This window comes from Pseudophryne corroboree, unplaced genomic scaffold, assembly GCF_028390025.1.
Source record: "Pseudophryne corroboree isolate aPseCor3 unplaced genomic scaffold, aPseCor3.hap2 scaffold_2353, whole genome shotgun sequence".
Classification (NCBI taxonomy): Eukaryota; Metazoa; Chordata; class Amphibia; order Anura; family Myobatrachidae; genus Pseudophryne; species Pseudophryne corroboree.
The window spans coordinates 1-18,267 of NW_026969007.1; the positions used below are offsets into that span (position 1 = coordinate 1).

The following is an 18,267-nucleotide window of genomic DNA, read 5'->3' on the forward strand; positions in this document are numbered from 1 at the left end:
TAAAAATCCATTTAATATATGGCCCCCAGATAGGGGGCGTATCAGATATTAAACTGATAAGAACAGATACTACACTTGATCTTAGCCAAAAGGCCGAGAAGCGATAACCCGAATGTGGGCTGAGGGACCGGCGCAACCGAAACAGGATCTACAATCCATCATGGAGAATCACCCTCCCCAACGCACGCTCACACTATCTGCAGATTGACTTGACTTTTGTTGGCGGCGGCGGCGACAGCAAAGAAGAGGAGGAAGGAAGGAGAAGTCCGGACTGACAAGCAGGCAGTCACCCAGGCAGCGCGCAACCACATTCCATCACTCACTCCTGCATCGTGAGTTTTCTCTCCTCTCCTGTCTTGCTGGCTGCTTGACTGACTGACTGGCTGGCTGATGCACAATCATTTGCATTTGGTCCGCCTCCGACAACCACACCCACCAGACGTCTGCCGCCCGTCCCGTCTGTCCCTGCTGGCTCCGTGCTTATTATCACATTGACACAATGCTATGCACTTGCACTTCATCACTTAAGCAGTGGGACATTCATTCTGCAATGGAAGGTTCCCTGGCTGCCTTGAACCTCCTGTCTCTAAAATCTGGATTGTTTCAACCAACCCGTTCATCCTGGCAGGCAGATTTCAATTTTTCACTACAGTGTGAGGGCTCTGTGAAGTCATCATGATGCACACTCTATGATGTCATCATGATGCGACACATGTGATGTCATCATTATGCGACACACGTGATGTCACAATGTGCTTGGCTGTATGGACTGCATTTGCTTGGCTTGCTAACTGACATCCACTTGAGGGAGACACACACCAGGAGATGGATGCAGCATATACACATACTGCAGAGCTTGTGCCTTTAGTGCCTGTAACAGCAACTATCCACACCTCCTGCAACCAGCGTGGACACCACCGCCACAAAAATAAAAATTAGTTCCAAACATGAACAGGTCGAAAAGACCAGCCGAAAGGATGATCATGATAGTAAGTTAAAAATGTAGGAATTCATTTCGAAGAGGTAAGGCTTCTTCGTTCGTACTTAGTTTGCATTCAAGAATTAGGCCTACGTAGGCCTCACATCCAAATGCTGATCAACTGTTTCAATTTGTCTTGTGCAGAAGGAGGGAATTCAATGGAGACAAGAAGTAGACGCTAAATAAGACTCCACACAGTAGTTCACAGGTGCTTTTATTCATCCATTGTAACATTTTAATAGACAGCAAAGATTGAATACAATTTTGACACAGTATAAAAAGCATGCTTACAAAATCCAAGAGTTGATCAATGCAGCAGGCAAAAAAACATTGCAAATCCTGGGGAATAAGCTGAGAAGTCAGCATTCATCTATTTTTGGAATACAGAATAGGAAAGGTGCACCGGTCCCGGAGGTACTGCAATACCGGGTCAATGCGTGGAGTGGACAGAGCAAGCTCTTCTTCCATCTCCCTGTTCTAAAAATCCATTTAATATATGGCCCCCAGATAGGGGGCGTATCAGATATTAAACTGATAAGAACAGATACTACACTTGATCTTAGCCAAAAGGCCGAGAAGCGATAACCCGAATGTGGGCTGAGGGACCGGCGCAACCGAAACAGGATCTACAATCCATCATGGAGAATCACCCTCCCCAACGCACGCTCACACTATCTGCAGATTGACTTGACTTTTGTTGGCGGCGGCGGCGACAGCAAAGAAGAGGAGGAAGGAAGGAGAAGTCCGGACTGACAAGCAGGCAGTCACCCAGGCTGCGCGCAACCACATTCCATCACTCACTCCTGCATCGTGAGTTTTCTCTCCTCTCCTGTCTTGCTGGCTGCTTGACTGACTGACTGGCTGGCTGATGCACAATCATTTGCATTTGGTCCGCCTCCGACAACCACACCCACCAGACGTCTGCCGCCCGTCCCGTCTGTCCCTGCTGGCTCCGTGCTTATTATCACATTGACACAATGCTATGCACTTGCACTTCATCACTTAAGCAGTGGGACATTCATTCTGCAATGGAAGGTTCCCTGGCTGCCTTGAACCTCCTGTCTCTAAAATCTGGATTGTTTCAACCAACCCGTTCATCCTGGCAGGCAGATTTCAATTTTTCACTACAGTGTGAGGGCTCTGTGAAGTCATCATGATGCACACTCTATGATGTCATCATGATGCGACACATGTGATGTCATCATTATGCGACACACGTGATGTCACAATGTGCTTGGCTGTATGGACTGCATTTGCTTGGCTTGCTAACTGACATCCACTTGAGGGAGACACACACCAGGAGATGGATGCAGCATATACACATACTGCAGAGCTTGTGCCTTTAGTGCCTGTAACAGCAACTATCCACACCTCCTGCAACCAGCGTGGACACCACCGCCACAAAAATAAAAATTAGTTCCAAACATGAACAGGTCGAAAAGACCAGCCGAAAGGATGATCATGATAGTAAGTTAAAAATGTAGGAATTCATTTCGAAGAGGTAAGGCTTCTTCGTTCGTACTTAGTTTGCATTCAAGAATTAGGCCTACGTAGGCCTCACATCCAAATGCTGATCAACTGTTTCAATTTGTCTTGTGCAGAAGGAGGGAATTCAATGGAGACAAGAAGTAGACGCTAAATAAGACTCCACACAGTAGTTCACAGGTGCTTTTATTCATCCATTGTAACATTTTAATAGACAGCAAAGATTGAATACAATTTTGACACAGTATAAAAAGCATGCTTACAAAATCCAAGAGTTGATCAATGCAGCAGGCAAAAAAACATTGCAAATCCTGGGGAATAAGCTGAGAAGTCAGCATTCATCTATTTTTGGAATACAGAATAGGAAAGGTGCACCGGTCCCGGAGGTACTGCAATACCGGGTCAATGCGTGGAGTGGACAGAGCAAGCTCTTCTTCCATCTCCCTGTTCTAAAAATCCATTTAATATATGGCCCCCAGATAGGGGGCGTATCAGATATTAAACTGATAAGAACAGATACTACACTTGATCTTAGCCAAAAGGCCGAGAAGCGATAACCCGAATGTGGGCTGAGGGACCGGCGCAACCGAAACAGGATCTACAATCCATCATGGAGAATCACCCTCCCCAACGCACGCTCACACTATCTGCAGATTGACTTGACTTTTGTTGGCGGCGGCGGCGACAGCAAAGAAGAGGAGGAAGGAAGGAGAAGTCCGGACTGACAAGCAGGCAGTCACCCAGGCGCGCGCAACCACATTCCATCACTCACTCCTGCATCGTGAGTTTTCTCTCCTCTCCTGTCTTGCTGGCTGCTTGACTGACTGACTGGCTGGCTGATGCACAATCATTTGCATTTGGTCCGCCTCCGACAACCACACCCACCAGACGTCTGCCGCCCGTCCCGTCTGTCCCTGCTGGCTCCGTGCTTATTATCACATTGACACAATGCTATGCACTTGCACTTCATCACTTAAGCAGTGGGACATTCATTCTGCAATGGAAGGTTCCCTGGCTGCCTTGAACCTCCTGTCTCTAAAATCTGGATTGTTTCAACCAACCCGTTCATCCTGGCAGGCAGATTTCAATTTTTCACTACAGTGTGAGGGCTCTGTGAAGTCATCATGATGCACACTCTATGATGTCATCATGATGCGACACATGTGATGTCATCATTATGCGACACACGTGATGTCACAATGTGCTTGGCTGTATGGACTGCATTTGCTTGGCTTGCTAACTGACATCCACTTGAGGGAGACACACACCAGGAGATGGATGCAGCATATACACATACTGCAGAGCTTGTGCCTTTAGTGCCTGTAACAGCAACTATCCACACCTCCTGCAACCAGCGTGGACACCACCGCCACAAAAATAAAAATTAGTTCCAAACATGAACAGGTCGAAAAGACCAGCCGAAAGGATGATCATGATAGTAAGTTAAAAATGTAGGAATTCATTTCGAAGAGGTAAGGCTTCTTCGTTCGTACTTAGTTTGCATTCAAGAATTAGGCCTACGTAGGCCTCACATCCAAATGCTGATCAACTGTTTCAATTTGTCTTGTGCAGAAGGAGGGAATTCAATGGAGACAAGAAGTAGACGCTAAATAAGACTCCACACAGTAGTTCACAGGTGCTTTTATTCATCCATTGTAACATTTTAATAGACAGCAAAGATTGAATACAATTTTGACACAGTATAAAAAGCATGCTTACAAAATCCAAGAGTTGATCAATGCAGCAGGCAAAAAAACATTGCAAATCCTGGGGAATAAGCTGAGAAGTCAGCATTCATCTATTTTTGGAATACAGAATAGGAAAGGTGCACCGGTCCCGGAGGTACTGCAATACCGGGTCAATGCGTGGAGTGGACAGAGCAAGCTCTTCTTCCATCTCCCTGTTCTAAAAATCCATTTAATATATGGCCCCCAGATAGGGGGCGTATCAGATATTAAACTGATAAGAACAGATACTACACTTGATCTTAGCCAAAAGGCCGAGAAGCGATAACCCGAATGTGGGCTGAGGGACCGGCGCAACCGAAACAGGATCTACAATCCATCATGGAGAATCACCCTCCCCAACGCACGCTCACACTATCTGCAGATTGACTTGACTTTTGTTGGCGGCGGCGGCGACAGCAAAGAAGAGGAGGAAGGAAGGAGAAGTCCGGACTGACAAGCAGGCAGTCACCCAGGCGCGCGCAACCACATTCCATCACTCACTCCTGCATCGTGAGTTTTCTCTCCTCTCCTGTCTTGCTGGCTGCTTGACTGACTGACTGGCTGGCTGATGCACAATCATTTGCATTTGGTCCGCCTCCGACAACCACACCCACCAGACGTCTGCCGCCCGTCCCGTCTGTCCCTGCTGGCTCCGTGCTTATTATCACATTGACACAATGCTATGCACTTGCACTTCATCACTTAAGCAGTGGGACATTCATTCTGCAATGGAAGGTTCCCTGGCTGCCTTGAACCTCCTGTCTCTAAAATCTGGATTGTTTCAACCAACCCGTTCATCCTGGCAGGCAGATTTCAATTTTTCACTACAGTGTGAGGGCTCTGTGAAGTCATCATGATGCACACTCTATGATGTCATCATGATGCGACACATGTGATGTCATCATTATGCGACACACGTGATGTCACAATGTGCTTGGCTGTATGGACTGCATTTGCTTGGCTTGCTAACTGACATCCACTTGAGGGAGACACACACCAGGAGATGGATGCAGCATATACACATACTGCAGAGCTTGTGCCTTTAGTGCCTGTAACAGCAACTATCCACACCTCCTGCAACCAGCGTGGACACCACCGCCACAAAAATAAAAATTAGTTCCAAACATGAACAGGTCGAAAAGACCAGCCGAAAGGATGATCATGATAGTAAGTTAAAAATGTAGGAATTCATTTCGAAGAGGTAAGGCTTCTTCGTTCGTACTTAGTTTGCATTCAAGAATTAGGCCTACGTAGGCCTCACATCCAAATGCTGATCAACTGTTTCAATTTGTCTTGTGCAGAAGGAGGGAATTCAATGGAGACAAGAAGTAGACGCTAAATAAGACTCCACACAGTAGTTCACAGGTGCTTTTATTCATCCATTGTAACATTTTAATAGACAGCAAAGATTGAATACAATTTTGACACAGTATAAAAAGCATGCTTACAAAATCCAAGAGTTGATCAATGCAGCAGGCAAAAAAACATTGCAAATCCTGGGGAATAAGCTGAGAAGTCAGCATTCATCTATTTTTGGAATACAGAATAGGAAAGGTGCACCGGTCCCGGAGGTACTGCAATACCGGGTCAATGCGTGGAGTGGACAGAGCAAGCTCTTCTTCCATCTCCCTGTTCTAAAAATCCATTTAATATATGGCCCCCAGATAGGGGGCGTATCAGATATTAAACTGATAAGAACAGATACTACACTTGATCTTAGCCAAAAGGCCGAGAAGCGATAACCCGAATGTGGGCTGAGGGACCGGCGCAACCGAAACAGGATCTACAATCCATCATGGAGAATCACCCTCCCCAACGCACGCTCACACTATCTGCAGATTGACTTGACTTTTGTTGGCGGCGGCGGCGACAGCAAAGAAGAGGAGGAAGGAAGGAGAAGTCCGGACTGACAAGCAGGCAGTCACCCAGGCGCGCGCAACCACATTCCATCACTCACTCCTGCATCGTGAGTTTTCTCTCCTCTCCTGTCTTGCTGGCTGCTTGACTGACTGACTGGCTGGCTGATGCACAATCATTTGCATTTGGTCCGCCTCCGACAACCACACCCACCAGACGTCTGCCGCCCGTCCCGTCTGTCCCTGCTGGCTCCGTGCTTATTATCACATTGACACAATGCTATGCACTTGCACTTCATCACTTAAGCAGTGGGACATTCATTCTGCAATGGAAGGTTCCCTGGCTGCCTTGAACCTCCTGTCTCTAAAATCTGGATTGTTTCAACCAACCCGTTCATCCTGGCAGGCAGATTTCAATTTTTCACTACAGTGTGAGGGCTCTGTGAAGTCATCATGATGCACACTCTATGATGTCATCATGATGCGACACATGTGATGTCATCATTATGCGACACACGTGATGTCACAATGTGCTTGGCTGTATGGACTGCATTTGCTTGGCTTGCTAACTGACATCCACTTGAGGGAGACACACACCAGGAGATGGATGCAGCATATACACATACTGCAGAGCTTGTGCCTTTAGTGCCTGTAACAGCAACTATCCACACCTCCTGCAACCAGCGTGGACACCACCGCCACAAAAATAAAAATTAGTTCCAAACATGAACAGGTCGAAAAGACCAGCCGAAAGGATGATCATGATAGTAAGTTAAAAATGTAGGAATTCATTTCGAAGAGGTAAGGCTTCTTCGTTCGTACTTAGTTTGCATTCAAGAATTAGGCCTACGTAGGCCTCACATCCAAATGCTGATCAACTGTTTCAATTTGTCTTGTGCAGAAGGAGGGAATTCAATGGAGACAAGAAGTAGACGCTAAATAAGACTCCACACAGTAGTTCACAGGTGCTTTTATTCATCCATTGTAACATTTTAATAGACAGCAAAGATTGAATACAATTTTGACACAGTATAAAAAGCATGCTTACAAAATCCAAGAGTTGATCAATGCAGCAGGCAAAAAAACATTGCAAATCCTGGGGAATAAGCTGAGAAGTCAGCATTCATCTATTTTTGGAATACAGAATAGGAAAGGTGCACCGGTCCCGGAGGTACTGCAATACCGGGTCAATGCGTGGAGTGGACAGAGCAAGCTCTTCTTCCATCTCCCTGTTCTAAAAATCCATTTAATATATGGCCCCCAGATAGGGGGCGTATCAGATATTAAACTGATAAGAACAGATACTACACTTGATCTTAGCCAAAAGGCCGAGAAGCGATAACCCGAATGTGGGCTGAGGGACCGGCGCAACCGAAACAGGATCTACAATCCATCATGGAGAATCACCCTCCCCAACGCACGCTCACACTATCTGCAGATTGACTTGACTTTTGTTGGCGGCGGCGGCGACAGCAAAGAAGAGGAGGAAGGAAGGAGAAGTCCGGACTGACAAGCAGGCAGTCACCCAGGCGCGCGCAACCACATTCCATCACTCACTCCTGCATCGTGAGTTTTCTCTCCTCTCCTGTCTTGCTGGCTGCTTGACTGACTGACTGGCTGGCTGATGCACAATCATTTGCATTTGGTCCGCCTCCGACAACCACACCCACCAGACGTCTGCCGCCCGTCCCGTCTGTCCCTGCTGGCTCCGTGCTTATTATCACATTGACACAATGCTATGCACTTGCACTTCATCACTTAAGCAGTGGGACATTCATTCTGCAATGGAAGGTTCCCTGGCTGCCTTGAACCTCCTGTCTCTAAAATCTGGATTGTTTCAACCAACCCGTTCATCCTGGCAGGCAGATTTCAATTTTTCACTACAGTGTGAGGGCTCTGTGAAGTCATCATGATGCACACTCTATGATGTCATCATGATGCGACACATGTGATGTCATCATTATGCGACACACGTGATGTCACAATGTGCTTGGCTGTATGGACTGCATTTGCTTGGCTTGCTAACTGACATCCACTTGAGGGAGACACACACCAGGAGATGGATGCAGCATATACACATACTGCAGAGCTTGTGCCTTTAGTGCCTGTAACAGCAACTATCCACACCTCCTGCAACCAGCGTGGACACCACCGCCACAAAAATAAAAATTAGTTCCAAACATGAACAGGTCGAAAAGACCAGCCGAAAGGATGATCATGATAGTAAGTTAAAAATGTAGGAATTCATTTCGAAGAGGTAAGGCTTCTTCGTTCGTACTTAGTTTGCATTCAAGAATTAGGCCTACGTAGGCCTCACATCCAAATGCTGATCAACTGTTTCAATTTGTCTTGTGCAGAAGGAGGGAATTCAATGGAGACAAGAAGTAGACGCTAAATAAGACTCCACACAGTAGTTCACAGGTGCTTTTATTCATCCATTGTAACATTTTAATAGACAGCAAAGATTGAATACAATTTTGACACAGTATAAAAAGCATGCTTACAAAATCCAAGAGTTGATCAATGCAGCAGGCAAAAAAACATTGCAAATCCTGGGGAATAAGCTGAGAAGTCAGCATTCATCTATTTTTGGAATACAGAATAGGAAAGGTGCACCGGTCCCGGAGGTACTGCAATACCGGGTCAATGCGTGGAGTGGACAGAGCAAGCTCTTCTTCCATCTCCCTGTTCTAAAAATCCATTTAATATATGGCCCCCAGATAGGGGGCGTATCAGATATTAAACTGATAAGAACAGATACTACACTTGATCTTAGCCAAAAGGCCGAGAAGCGATAACCCGAATGTGGGCTGAGGGACCGGCGCAACCGAAACAGGATCTACAATCCATCATGGAGAATCACCCTCCCCAACGCACGCTCACACTATCTGCAGATTGACTTGACTTTTGTTGGCGGCGGCGGCGACAGCAAAGAAGAGGAGGAAGGAAGGAGAAGTCCGGACTGACAAGCAGGCAGTCACCCAGGCGCGCGCAACCACATTCCATCACTCACTCCTGCATCGTGAGTTTTCTCTCCTCTCCTGTCTTGCTGGCTGCTTGACTGACTGACTGGCTGGCTGATGCACAATCATTTGCATTTGGTCCGCCTCCGACAACCACACCCACCAGACGTCTGCCGCCCGTCCCGTCTGTCCCTGCTGGCTCCGTGCTTATTATCACATTGACACAATGCTATGCACTTGCACTTCATCACTTAAGCAGTGGGACATTCATTCTGCAATGGAAGGTTCCCTGGCTGCCTTGAACCTCCTGTCTCTAAAATCTGGATTGTTTCAACCAACCCGTTCATCCTGGCAGGCAGATTTCAATTTTTCACTACAGTGTGAGGGCTCTGTGAAGTCATCATGATGCACACTCTATGATGTCATCATGATGCGACACATGTGATGTCATCATTATGCGACACACGTGATGTCACAATGTGCTTGGCTGTATGGACTGCATTTGCTTGGCTTGCTAACTGACATCCACTTGAGGGAGACACACACCAGGAGATGGATGCAGCATATACACATACTGCAGAGCTTGTGCCTTTAGTGCCTGTAACAGCAACTATCCACACCTCCTGCAACCAGCGTGGACACCACCGCCACAAAAATAAAAATTAGTTCCAAACATGAACAGGTCGAAAAGACCAGCCGAAAGGATGATCATGATAGTAAGTTAAAAATGTAGGAATTCATTTCGAAGAGGTAAGGCTTCTTCGTTCGTACTTAGTTTGCATTCAAGAATTAGGCCTACGTAGGCCTCACATCCAAATGCTGATCAACTGTTTCAATTTGTCTTGTGCAGAAGGAGGGAATTCAATGGAGACAAGAAGTAGACGCTAAATAAGACTCCACACAGTAGTTCACAGGTGCTTTTATTCATCCATTGTAACATTTTAATAGACAGCAAAGATTGAATACAATTTTGACACAGTATAAAAAGCATGCTTACAAAATCCAAGAGTTGATCAATGCAGCAGGCAAAAAAACATTGCAAATCCTGGGGAATAAGCTGAGAAGTCAGCATTCATCTATTTTTGGAATACAGAATAGGAAAGGTGCACCGGTCCCGGAGGTACTGCAATACCGGGTCAATGCGTGGAGTGGACAGAGCAAGCTCTTCTTCCATCTCCCTGTTCTAAAAATCCATTTAATATATGGCCCCCAGATAGGGGGCGTATCAGATATTAAACTGATAAGAACAGATACTACACTTGATCTTAGCCAAAAGGCCGAGAAGCGATAACCCGAATGTGGGCTGAGGGACCGGCGCAACCGAAACAGGATCTACAATCCATCATGGAGAATCACCCTCCCCAACGCACGCTCACACTATCTGCAGATTGACTTGACTTTTGTTGGCGGCGGCGGCGACAGCAAAGAAGAGGAGGAAGGAAGGAGAAGTCCGGACTGACAAGCAGGCAGTCACCCAGGCGCGCGCAACCACATTCCATCACTCACTCCTGCATCGTGAGTTTTCTCTCCTCTCCTGTCTTGCTGGCTGCTTGACTGACTGACTGGCTGGCTGATGCACAATCATTTGCATTTGGTCCGCCTCCGACAACCACACCCACCAGACGTCTGCCGCCCGTCCCGTCTGTCCCTGCTGGCTCCGTGCTTATTATCACATTGACACAATGCTATGCACTTGCACTTCATCACTTAAGCAGTGGGACATTCATTCTGCAATGGAAGGTTCCCTGGCTGCCTTGAACCTCCTGTCTCTAAAATCTGGATTGTTTCAACCAACCCGTTCATCCTGGCAGGCAGATTTCAATTTTTCACTACAGTGTGAGGGCTCTGTGAAGTCATCATGATGCACACTCTATGATGTCATCATGATGCGACACATGTGATGTCATCATTATGCGACACACGTGATGTCACAATGTGCTTGGCTGTATGGACTGCATTTGCTTGGCTTGCTAACTGACATCCACTTGAGGGAGACACACACCAGGAGATGGATGCAGCATATACACATACTGCAGAGCTTGTGCCTTTAGTGCCTGTAACAGCAACTATCCACACCTCCTGCAACCAGCGTGGACACCACCGCCACAAAAATAAAAATTAGTTCCAAACATGAACAGGTCGAAAAGACCAGCCGAAAGGATGATCATGATAGTAAGTTAAAAATGTAGGAATTCATTTCGAAGAGGTAAGGCTTCTTCGTTCGTACTTAGTTTGCATTCAAGAATTAGGCCTACGTAGGCCTCACATCCAAATGCTGATCAACTGTTTCAATTTGTCTTGTGCAGAAGGAGGGAATTCAATGGAGACAAGAAGTAGACGCTAAATAAGACTCCACACAGTAGTTCACAGGTGCTTTTATTCATCCATTGTAACATTTTAATAGACAGCAAAGATTGAATACAATTTTGACACAGTATAAAAAGCATGCTTACAAAATCCAAGAGTTGATCAATGCAGCAGGCAAAAAAACATTGCAAATCCTGGGGAATAAGCTGAGAAGTCAGCATTCATCTATTTTTGGAATACAGAATAGGAAAGGTGCACCGGTCCCGGAGGTACTGCAATACCGGGTCAATGCGTGGAGTGGACAGAGCAAGCTCTTCTTCCATCTCCCTGTTCTAAAAATCCATTTAATATATGGCCCCCAGATAGGGGGCGTATCAGATATTAAACTGATAAGAACAGATTTTTGATTGAAAAAGCGTCTTTATTGGTATAAAGTTGCAAAAAACAGACGGTAACATTGACAAACATAAGTGCCGTGTCGCAGCACAGGCCAAAACACAGCACAGATGCAGACTGTATAGTGCAGTCGAAGAACTACGGCGCGGGCCTGTAGCCTACACCGTAGTTCTCAGGCTGCACTATGCAATTAGACGATACAATAACACAACAGTAAATAAGGCTATGGGTGTGGAGGGTAGGGGGGTGAGGGAGGGTGAATCACAGGCCCGAAGCTTTATTGAAAAGACAGACACATATAAGGGGAAGGGCAATAAATAGAAGACATCAATAAAACAACAGACATTGTGAGTGAGGGGGCAGGGGCCACGGTCCCAAAGTCTCATCTTCGGTTCGGACAAGGGGAGAGGGGCAGAAAAAGGGGGGTTTTAGTCCTCTTCTTCCTCAGGGCTGTCCATGGTGGAATAGTCTCTGAGCAAGCTGTGAACCAGCCTGCAACAGTCCTGGATAGACATCCTCTCCCTCCTCAGAATGAGGCGGTTCCTGGCAAGCCACGAAGCGTCCTTAACACTGTTCATAAGGCGCCAGGCTTCCTGGATCGCCCCAACGGTGTGGGTGCCAGGGAATAGTCCGTAGAGTACCGAATGGTACGTGAGACAGTTCCTTGGCACAGAGTTTTTCAGTTCGTTTTCCAGGGCGTCCAACAACAACTGGGCCCAGGCACAGTCCCAAAACAGGTGCATAGATGTTTCCTCGTGTATGATGCACCTGGGGCAATGTCTGTACCTGCACAGGTTCCGGGAGTGCATGAATGACCGGAGGGGCAGGCCCCCCTGGATGGCCATCCACGACAGGTCTTTGTGTCTGTTTGTGAGCCTTTTAGAGGCCACATTCTCCCAGACCTGTTTGGCAGTCGCTGAAGGGAGCCCCGGAATCGGCTCCAAATCGTCTTTAGCTCTGATGAGCTTGTAGATCGTCTTTGATTTCCATAAGTCAGGTTTAACTCCCTCCAGTTGGTGTTCCCTCACGAACTTGGACACGTCCAGGTAGAACCACGGGGTGTTCCAGTTGTAAGGGATGGAGCTGTCCCATTTGTCCCAGCCGAGATTCCTCCAAAGCGGCAGGAGGAAGAAACGGGACATAGAGTTTCCTGCAGAATCGTTCAAGTTCTCGTACATTGTCCTGCGGATGCAGTTACACACGAAGAAGGCTCGAAGCATGGTTGGGATATCCGGAATACCCTTTCCACCCTTGAGGGGCTCCTTGTACATAACTGACCGCTTTACTCTGTCCATCTTGGAGCCCCAGATGAAGTGAAACACTGCCCTCGTGATGGCCCTGCAGACGGTTGCCAGGGGTGGCCAGGCCTGCGCGGTGTACTGCAGAACGGGAAGAATCTCATTGCGCAGCACAAGTGATTTCCCCTCGATGGTAAGATCTCTGAGGCTCCACAATCCAATCTTTTGGCGAACAGTCGCCAGTCTCTCATCCCAACATCTCAGGGCTGCACCCTCGCCGCCGAACCAGACTCCCAGGATCTTAATGAAGTCGGGCTTGATGGTGAAAGGAAATGGTGCAGAGGATGACAGGTGCCACTTTCCGAAGAGCATAGCCTCTGACTTCCCGCAGTTGACTTTAGCCCCTGAGGCTCGGCCGAAGTTCTCGCAGGTCTGGACGAGTGCTGTCACCGAACGGTGATCCGCGCAGAAGACAGTGACGTCATCCATGTACAGCGAACACTTGGCCTCTCGTCGGTCACGACCCGGTGCGGCGATCCCTCTGATCTCTGGATTCCGTCTGATGCATACAGCCATGAGCTCTATAACACAAACAAAAAGAAGAGGTGAAAGCGGGCAGCCTTGTCTGACCCCGGACAAGATGGAAAAGGGGTCAGTCTTCCAGCCGTTCACCAGCACCGAGCTGTGGATATCAAGGTACATCAGGTTAACATACGTACAAAACATTTTACCGAGGCCAAATTTATGCAGAACCCTGCCCATCAGCTCATGTGAGACACGATCAAAGGCCTTCTCCTGATCAAGGCTGACCAGGGCCGCGTGCACGTTCCGATCCTTGATGTAATGGACCGTGTCTCTGAGGAGGGCGAGGCTGTCTGCAATCCTGCGACCGGGGATGGCGCAGGTCTGGTCCGGGTGAATGATCTGTCCGATGACATCCTTCAGCCTGTTGGCGAGCACCTTGGCGAGGATCTTGTAGTCCACGTTTAAGAGAGAGATGGGCCTCCAATTCTTCAGCTCACATCTCTCCCCCTTACGCTTATACAAGATCGTGATCATTCCCTCCCTCAGCGATGGGGGCATTTTGCCCTCCACCACCATCTCCCCGTACAGCTCGAGCAGGTCCGGTCCAATGAGGTCCCACAGCGCTACGTAGAGCTCTGCTGGGAGACCGTCACTGCCCGGGGTCCTGCCCTGCCTAAAGGATTTGGCGGCAGAGTGCAACTCCTCCAACGCCAAGGGAGCATCCAGAGTGGCTTTGCCTGCAGGATCAATAGAGTTAGTGATACCTGACAGGAACTTATCGGCCTCCTCGCTGTCTGTGGTCTTAGGGGAGTAGAGGTCGCTGTAGTAGTCTCTGACGACTTTCATCACGCCCTCCTTCCCCTGTCTGGGGATGCCGGTCTCATCTCGCAGCTCGGTCAGGGGCGTGTGGCCAGAGTGGAGTTTCCTGAAAAAGAAAGAATTAGACTTCTCGTCCTTCTCAAGGTTCTCCACCTTGGAACGGAAGACGATACGTCTGGATTCCTCCTCAAAGTGCCTTTTCAGGCCCCCTTTGGTCTCATCCAGCTCGTCTCTCACGTCCCAGCCGCACCGTTGGAGGTCCAGTAGGGACTGCAGAAGTCTCTGCAGCCTCTTGAAGTTCCTCTTTCGGTCGCACGCCTGTTGTCTCCCTTTAACCTGAAAGAAACTGCGAATGTTAGCCTTAGCATATTCCCACCAGTCGCTCATACATTCAAAATAACATTTGTCATTTTTCCATGTGATGTAGGCATCCTTCAGCTCCGCCAGCACCTCCTCTCTTTCCAGCAGGGCACAATTCAACTTCCAAGAGCCTGGGCCAGGAGCGAAGCCGCTACCCAGGACTCCTTGGAAGAGAATGGCCCTGTGGTCTGAGAAGAAGCAGGGGACCATAGAATGCCTGGTCTGCTTCACTGTTCTAGAGGTAAACACAAAGTCAATGCGGGAACGCACAGAGCCATCGGGGCGGCTCCATGTATAGTTCACGGAGCCGGACCCCATGGAGCCCATAGCGTCCCGCAGTGATGCTTCGGTCACCATTTCTATGAGCAGTTTAGACGTCACATCAAGCTTGGTAGAGTTGCTGGTGCTGCGTCCATCCTCCTCCATGGTGCAGTTGAAGTCTCCTGCCATCACTACCGCCCTAGTGGTTGCGAGCTGCGGTCGCAGGGTCTGGAAAAGCTCCAAACGCTCATTCTTGAAAGGGGGGGCGTACACGCAGATAAGCCTGATAGGCTCACCTGCCCAGGAGCCGTCTACGACAAGTAATCTGCCGCAGACGAGCTCCTGAACAGAATCTAGCGTGAAGAGGCTCCCCCTAATAAGTATGGCGACCCCTGCAGACTTACACTCGCCCCCACCGGACCAATAGGAGGCGCCGTGAGACCACTGCCTGCCCAGATGTTTGTAGGACTTGGAGAAAGGAAGAGAGCATTCCTGCAACATGTACACATCACATTTCTGACTATCTAGGAAAGTAAACACAGACTGTCTTCTAAGCTTATCCTTAATACTCCTCACATTAATGGTGAAAATTGAAAATGACGCCATTAGTTGGGGAAAAAAGAGAGGTTAGGCAACAGTTCTACATTTACGTTACCACTCCGTCGGGCGGGGCTTCCTCGGCATCGGATGCCAGGTTCCCTTGCTCGGGTAGCGGCGAGTTGTCTCCCAGTATCCGGTCGAGTAAGGCGTCGGCGTTGGCATCCAGCTCCTCCTCCTCCTCCCTGCTGAATGCCTCCGCTAGCTCCTCCATTTCTTCTTCCAGCGGGATCAGCTCGACCGCCAGTTTCTTAGAGGATTCGGAGTCCGCAGACGGGCTGTCGAGCTCCTTCCTCTTGCAGTTCCGTGTCTTCTCGGCACCTGCAGTTGGAGTAAGAGGGGAGGGGAGGGCGGGGAAATCTTCCTGGGAAGAAAGGTCAGGTGGGGCAGGGGTGGCTGGGTTGGGAGAGACAATGGGCTGGGTAGGAGAGTCGGAGGAGGGGTCAGGGAGGGTTGCGACAGTGGTAGGGATGGGAGTCACTGTCGCAGGGGGTGGGCTGGTGGAGATGGGGAGGGAGGTGGTGAGGGAGGATGGGAGGGGGGTGGGTTTGACAGGTTTCTTACCCTCCTGCGGTTTCTTTTCCTTCTGCGTAGCAGAGGGCAGCAGCTTGAGGGCAGGGTTGGCACGTCCGGTCACCACAGCTGAGTAGGTTCTCGACCTACTCGGGCAGTCCCTGTAGACGTGGTCCACTTTGCCGCACAGGTTGCAGGTTTTCCTCGTGGGGCAGTCTTTGGTCTCATGGCTGGCCATGTGGCAATTCTTGCATGCCGGGACCTTGCAGTCCTTCATCACGTGGCCCGTCCCGCCGCACTTCCTGCAGTTGCGTGGCTGGTCGGCGTAGTGGAGAAGTCCTTGAGATCCCCCCAGGGAGAAGCACTGTGGGAGGTGCTTGACTCCTTCTGGGCACGAGGTGTCCTTTTGCAGGACGACGATCACAGCCCACTTTCCAGTCCAGAAGCTGTTCCCATCCAGAACCCTTGTGGGGTCCTTCTTGACGGTACAGAACCGGCTGAGGAAGGTGACAATGTCCTTGATGGGCGTGTGTGGGTTCCTCATTGAAACCGTCACCCGCCTTTCCTCTCTTTGAATAGGGCAATTGCCCACAAAGCGGGAGAAAGGGGATTCGGGTCTCGCCGATTTCACTGCCTCCCAGTACCTCTTGCAGATGGCAAGGGAGGCGAAGGTGACGTAAAAGATCCCCTTCAGGTAATTCTGGATGCTGAGGGTTTCAGCGGTCGAGAAGCCCTGGTCCAGGATCATCTTCTTCCCAAAGGTCTCCACTGTCATGTCCGGCATCCGTCCATCCACCTCCTTCAACTTCATCACCACGGTGAATCTCATCCAGGGCTCCAGGGACGGTTTGTCTTTGGTGCTCACCTGGGTGGGTGCCGCTGGCGGTGTTGCTGCGGGGGTTGTGGCGCTGGGTGTGGCCGATCCGGTGGGGGCTTTGGCGGTTTTTTTTGCCGTCTTGGCCTGGCTCTTCTTGGCGAGGGTGGCCGGAGTGGAGGCAGAGGCTGGAGCAGCTGGGGCTGGAGCAGCGGTGGCTGGAGCAGCGGCGGCTGGGGCATCGGTGGCCATACTCACGGTTCCTGGCGTAGGAGGCGGGGCGGAGGATCAGCGCTGTCGTCGAGAGGAGGAGAGGCGGTCGGTCGCTTCAGAGGGCAGAGCCAGCAAGTCTAACCCTCCAGTGCAGGTAGGGGGCGCTGCAGAGCTTCTCCGGCGAAGTCCCTTTTCTCCACGCAGTCTTGCTGGCGGAGGGGGGGTATCTTCTCCAGAGGGCAGAGCAAAAAAGTCTAACCCTCTGCTGTAGCTGGGGGAGCGTTGCAAATCTTCACCCTCTTCAAGCGATCTTCTCCTTCTCCTCGCAGTCTCGACTTCCGATTTTTTCTGGCTTCTCGGCCCGGGTGCAGCTTAGCCCTGAGAAGGACAATTGTCGGTCCAAGAAACAAGGTAGCACCGTCAGTCAGCGTGAACTGATAAGAACAGATACTACACTTGATCTTAGCCAAAAGGCCGAGAAGCGATAACCCGAATGTGGGCTGAGGGACCGGCGCAACCGAAACAGGATCTACAATCCATCATGGAGAATCACCCTCCCCAACGCACGCTCACACTATCTGCAGATTGACTTGACTTTTGTTGGCGGCGGCGGCGACAGCAAAGAAGAGGAGGAAGGAAGGAGAAGTCCGGACTGACAAGCAGGCAGTCACCCAGGCGCGCGCAACCACATTCCATCACTCACTCCTGCATCGTGAGTTTTCTCTCCTCTCCTGTCTTGCTGGCTGCTTGACTGACTGACTGGCTGGCTGATGCACAATCATTTGCATTTGGTCCGCCTCCGACAACCACACCCACCAGACGTCTGCCGCCCGTCCCGTCTGTCCCTGCTGGCTCCGTGCTTATTATCACATTGACACAATGCTATGCACTTGCACTTCATCACTTAAGCAGTGGGACATTCATTCTGCAATGGAAGGTTCCCTGGCTGCCTTGAACCTCCTGTCTCTAAAATCTGGATTGTTTCAACCAACCCGTTCATCCTGGCAGGCAGATTTCAATTTTTCACTACAGTGTGAGGGCTCTGTGAAGTCATCATGATGCACACTCTATGATGTCATCATGATGCGACACATGTGATGTCATCATTATGCGACACACGTGATGTCACAATGTGCTTGGCTGTATGGACTGCATTTGCTTGGCTTGCTAACTGACATCCACTTGAGGGAGACACACACCAGGAGATGGATGCA

At 49.4% G+C, this 18,267-nt stretch overlaps 8 non-coding genes and 2 pseudogenes across 8 annotated transcripts; all 10 read right to left on the reverse strand.

Annotated features, from left to right (window-relative positions):
- Positions 1–105, reverse strand: LOC135010483 (U2 spliceosomal RNA; annotated as a pseudogene; the record flags this gene model as incomplete).
- Positions 106–1,371: 1,266 nt separating this feature from the next.
- On the reverse strand, positions 1,372–1,562 carry LOC135010455 (U2 spliceosomal RNA). Its single transcript, XR_010209789.1, has one exon. It is a non-coding gene; the product is annotated as a U2 spliceosomal RNA (small nuclear RNA).
- Positions 1,563–2,828: 1,266 nt separating this feature from the next.
- On the reverse strand, positions 2,829–3,019 carry LOC135010467 (U2 spliceosomal RNA). Its single transcript, XR_010209800.1, has one exon. It is a non-coding gene; the product is annotated as a U2 spliceosomal RNA (small nuclear RNA).
- A 1,265-nt stretch (positions 3,020–4,284) lies between these two features.
- Positions 4,285–4,475, reverse strand: LOC135010478 (U2 spliceosomal RNA). Its single transcript, XR_010209811.1, has one exon. It is a non-coding gene; the product is annotated as a U2 spliceosomal RNA (small nuclear RNA).
- Positions 4,476–5,740: 1,265 nt separating this feature from the next.
- On the reverse strand, positions 5,741–5,931 carry LOC135010488 (U2 spliceosomal RNA). Its single transcript, XR_010209816.1, has one exon. It is a non-coding gene; the product is annotated as a U2 spliceosomal RNA (small nuclear RNA).
- A 1,265-nt stretch (positions 5,932–7,196) lies between these two features.
- On the reverse strand, positions 7,197–7,387 carry LOC135010489 (U2 spliceosomal RNA). Its single transcript, XR_010209817.1, has one exon. It is a non-coding gene; the product is annotated as a U2 spliceosomal RNA (small nuclear RNA).
- A 1,265-nt stretch (positions 7,388–8,652) lies between these two features.
- On the reverse strand, positions 8,653–8,843 carry LOC135010456 (U2 spliceosomal RNA). Its single transcript, XR_010209790.1, has one exon. It is a non-coding gene; the product is annotated as a U2 spliceosomal RNA (small nuclear RNA).
- A 1,265-nt stretch (positions 8,844–10,108) lies between these two features.
- Positions 10,109–10,299, reverse strand: LOC135010457 (U2 spliceosomal RNA). Its single transcript, XR_010209791.1, has one exon. It is a non-coding gene; the product is annotated as a U2 spliceosomal RNA (small nuclear RNA).
- A 1,265-nt stretch (positions 10,300–11,564) lies between these two features.
- On the reverse strand, positions 11,565–11,748 carry LOC135010481 (U2 spliceosomal RNA). The gene has a single exon (XR_010209814.1). It is a non-coding gene; the product is annotated as a U2 spliceosomal RNA (small nuclear RNA).
- A 5,686-nt stretch (positions 11,749–17,434) lies between these two features.
- On the reverse strand, positions 17,435–17,539 carry LOC135010486 (U2 spliceosomal RNA; annotated as a pseudogene).
- Positions 17,540–18,267: the final 728 nt, after the last annotated feature.